We start from the raw sequence: 4,323 nt of genomic DNA on the forward strand, positions 1-4,323 counted from the left end.
CACCCAAAAAAAAAAAAAAAAAAAAAAAAAAAAAGTAAGATGCAAATGTGAATTAAATGTTTGTCTAATTCAAACATAAAAACATAAGGTATTGTTACTTAAAGGTGTTTCGAGCAAGAATGTGCACATAACACTGTAGGGTTGACCTGTGCTGATGTGCTGTTACTGTTGTACCACATGTGTTTTAGGTGCTCTATGGTTTACCTTTTAAAAGCGTTTAGTGTTCATAAGGTATAAGGTCTGATGTCTAATGTGCCGTTGATAAACAGTTCATTGTGGCAGAGACTTAGGAGTGGGGGTTGGAATGGAATGATGACGTTTACTTTTTCTGACACGCCACTAGCATGCTTCAGAAAGAAATTTGACAAAGCTAATTGGAGAGACTACCAAAACTATAAAGTAGGTCCATAGCTTAGACTTGTGAGTACTAGCCTTTATAACAGACTTGACAGCAACACAAATCTGTTAAAAGAAAATGGAACTGTCCTTGACATGAAAAAATGGGATTGTCATAGATACACCACGTTGTGCAGTTTTTCCTTTTAATTACTGTATGAGAATAAAATCATGTTTTGCAGCTGGTCCTTCTTCATTTTCATTTGCCTTGACTAAATCTCACACCTAGGGGTTTGAAACATGACAGACAACAGGTGTGAATTTGTATCTAATAAGTGACTGTAGTTTCTGTCCTTCCTTTAAAAATTGGCTATGTTGTAAACATCTGTAATACTAATCAAGACAGCCTTTTCCCCTTACTTTCCATACCATGGTTAGATTATATGTCTGAATCAAATCACAAACTTAAGTCAAGTTATTAAATTACTCTTGCTAGAAGAATAGATTTTAAAGGAATGATGAGTTTCAGTCAGTTAAGTGCAGCTGGCAAGCAGCCATTCATTATGGCCTAGTGTGACATTGATTTTTGACTAGAAGAAATGGAAACATAGCAGTAACTGTGTATCCTTAAGGAAACATTATATATTATTGATGTACTTTGTCTCCTTAAAAGCCACTACCAAAACTTTACTCAAATTGAATTTTGATTGTACTGATAAGGAAATCTATTCATAGTCGAAGTCAAAACATTCATTATTGTGAAAATAAGATGCTAATCCCAAACTATCACCGTAGCAACTATTTCTACCACTGTTATTTAAGGACACAAGGTGTTTTATTATACACAAGACCTCTTTTTTTAAAGCAAAAATTACAAAATACACTTAATTACATTTAGTAGGAACACGTGGGCTGACTCATTGTGTGGATTAAATAGACTATCGAAACAAAATCAGTTGATTTGGCTCATTTTTTTCCTCCTACATTTTCTCCAGTGATTACTGCTCTCATCTACTTGCCAAATTGATGGGAGTTGGCAGTAAAAAATAAGCAGTTGAAAATATGGGAGATTAAGTTTTCTGAATTTCATAGAGGGTCATCAGAGGGAAAAATTACAAGAGTTGGTCTTAACGGGTTGATAGGTTGCATTATGAATTGTCTGTTTTCAGTTACAATCACCTAGACCTAATTTTAGAACCCTTGCCTTAAGAGAATGTTATTTTTGTTTTCCATATTTTGATAAATACGGTAGATTTAACAAAGAAGGTGTTCATAATTCTTGCATGATTTGTCTTGTCATTAAGTGTCAGAACCTTAGATTCTAATTGTATTAAGTCTGTGAAAATTAACAGTGGAAAGTGGTACAGTGTTTAATTTGCATAAATTAGGCCTTGTTGAAATTAGTGTCTAGGATATTGAATATTGGCTTCAGGGTCTGATCATACTGAATGCTGTACATAATAAAGTCTATTTGTGTAAGGCAAATAAACGAAGGGGGTGGTTTCAGGGACAGTAGGTAATATTTAGTCACAGCTGTAGCTTGAATAGCAAACTGGCTACCGGATAGTGTTGAATTTAATGGGGATTTGAGCCAGTCATTCTCGTTCCAATTGGCAGAGACCTGGAATGAGTCCAAATTTGCGTATGAGGAAGATGTTCTGAGGCAGAGGCCCTGGAAGGGTTGCTGCTGCTTTGGACGTAATGACAACAAGCCTGATTCATCTTCTTCAGCTGGGTTGGGGGGTACATCTTGATCTTCTCTACTCCTCCTCCACTCTGATGATGAAAGCTACAATTATTGCAATTATGGCAAGTATTACACGCATTCCCACTTAATTTTCAGAATAATTCTGAAAGGTAGTTATTCTTTTTTTTTTTTGTGGTATGCGGGCCTCTCACTGTTGTGGCCTCTCCTGTTGCGGAGCACAGGCTCCGGACACGCAGGCTCAGCGGCCATGGCTCACGGGCCTAGCCACTCCGCGGCATGCGGGATGTTCCCGGACCAGGGCACGAACCTGTGTCCCCTGCATCGGCAGGCGGACGCTCAACCACTGTGCCACCAGGGAAGCCCAGTTGTTATTCTTATTTTTACAGTTGTGAAAATTAAGATTCAGAGAATTTAAAGAACTTAATCAAGGTCATTCAGCTAATAAGTGGCAAAATTTAGACTCAAACTAGGTCTGTCTGATTGCAAAACCTTGACTTTTCCATCCACCACCACTATTACAAATTATAAAAAAAATTAGAATAATTTTTCTCTGTAACATGTCTATATTGGGTCAGCTTTCAGTTCAGCTTACATCATAAAAGCTATTTTCCCACATGACTATTTTACCTTCTAACAGATCTTTTATCACTCATATTCTTCTTTTAGGTCATTTGGAGTGGGGGCTTAAAAGGCAGGCAGCTGCTGGATTCTGTTCCTAGACTGACCCTGGAATCACCCCTGCCCTGTTTTATCTGTCTCTGCCAGCTTGCAAGTGATGCTTTTCTGCATCTCCAATCTTTCAGGCTTTTATAATATTAAGTTATTGAGTGTGTACCATATATAAGGCTCTCATATATAGTATTAAATCAGTAAATCATGGAAGAAGGAGAAAAAGGAAGAGGAAAGAAGAAAGAAATTTGTTAGTTTGGGAAATTGAACATTTCAGAGACAGATTGGGTTTACTTCAGAAGCCACCTTACCAGTCCATCTCTGGTGTGCTGTCTGTGTTACTTTCCCACTGAGCTGAGGTCTCCCAAGTGATGGCTCCTGAGTTCATATACAACTAAGTGATTTTTTTTTCTTTTTTCTTTTTTTTTTTTTAAGCTTTGAAGCATTTTATTATAAAAAGCTGGTACTCATATACATAAATGAGTAAGAACTTAAAATTCATCATACATTTACTTCATTTTTTAGCTTCACCTTCTGGTAAATCTTTAGCTTCATTGATTTTGGCTGCTATATAAGGAGATCCTCCCTTGTCTGGGTGATTTAAAAGCATAATTCATTGATGAGCAGCTCTTATTTTTCCCTTATTGGCAGTAGGGCTTACACCTAGTATTAATGCTGCTTCCCGTTTTGTCATTTTGGGTTCAAACCCATCTCTGTAATAGACACCACTGAAGGCAGATTTTGGTAGACTTTGAAAAACTTGTTTTACTTGAGGCTCCACATGCTTCACGGCTTGCAAAGCATAACAGCCTGCAAATCCTGCAGCAGCAATGGTCAGTCCAGCTGCTACCACTGTACTGGTTCCCACTACCATGGGAACTACCATGGTTCCCCCTGGGCTCCTCTGCTTCCACCGGGAGCACAGTTCATCCCACCCCACCAACTCTACACCTTTCGATTTTTCTTTTTTTTTATGAAAAAAGCCCCCCAAATGAGTCAGTACGGTGAATTAATTAGGAAAAAAGTATGCATTTCTATGAGATTTGTAAGCTATTTTTATTGGTGCTTGTGAATGCTTTAAATTGAGGATTCTTTGCTCCTGATATTCTAAACTGCTTCTAGGTTCACAGAAACAAACACACTGGCAAAAATTCTACATCCTAACTTCTATCTAAATTTCATAAGAAGGATAATTGAAGTGTCGTTATGTAAATTCACGTTTTTTTGGTCTACACTAAAAACTGTGAAGAAAATAGCTGTAGGAATATTAGGCATGTATTCATTCATTCCACATTTATTATTTCTTTTGTATCATGTGTGATATTGAATCTTTTTGTGTGTGAAAATGATTTTGTTTAGTCGGGGTTTTTATTTTTGAGGAGTTTTTTCCCTGTTTTCCATTTTGGATTGTCTTATGATTCAACTTGACTTTCTAGAAGGCACTCTGAAATTTGACAGTATTCCTTATAGAAGTAATTACTATACTTGACAGTTGTATTATATGATATTCTGTGAGAAATTCTCAGAGGAGTATCTCAGTTATTTTCAAAGTGTCTCCACTTTAAAAACTTTTTTTTTTTTTTTTTTTTTTTTTTTTTTTGGGGTTTTGG

At 36.7% G+C, this 4,323-nt stretch overlaps 1 protein-coding gene and 1 pseudogene across 1 annotated transcript in view; one reads left to right on the forward strand and one right to left on the reverse strand.

Moving 5' to 3' along the window:
* IMMP2L (inner mitochondrial membrane peptidase subunit 2) overlaps positions 1-4,323 on the forward strand; it is an 892,307-nt gene that overhangs the window by 306,101 nt on the left and 581,883 nt on the right. The window lies entirely within an intron of this gene.
* LOC112408202 (mitochondrial import inner membrane translocase subunit TIM14 pseudogene) overlaps positions 3,228-4,323 on the reverse strand; it is a 3,638-nt pseudogene continuing 2,542 nt past the window's right edge.

Source organism: Neophocaena asiaeorientalis, unplaced genomic scaffold (assembly GCF_003031525.2).
Source record: "Neophocaena asiaeorientalis asiaeorientalis breed wild unplaced genomic scaffold, Neophocaena_asiaeorientalis_V1.1 scaffold116, whole genome shotgun sequence".
NCBI classification, from domain to species: Eukaryota; Metazoa; Chordata; class Mammalia; order Artiodactyla; family Phocoenidae; genus Neophocaena; species Neophocaena asiaeorientalis.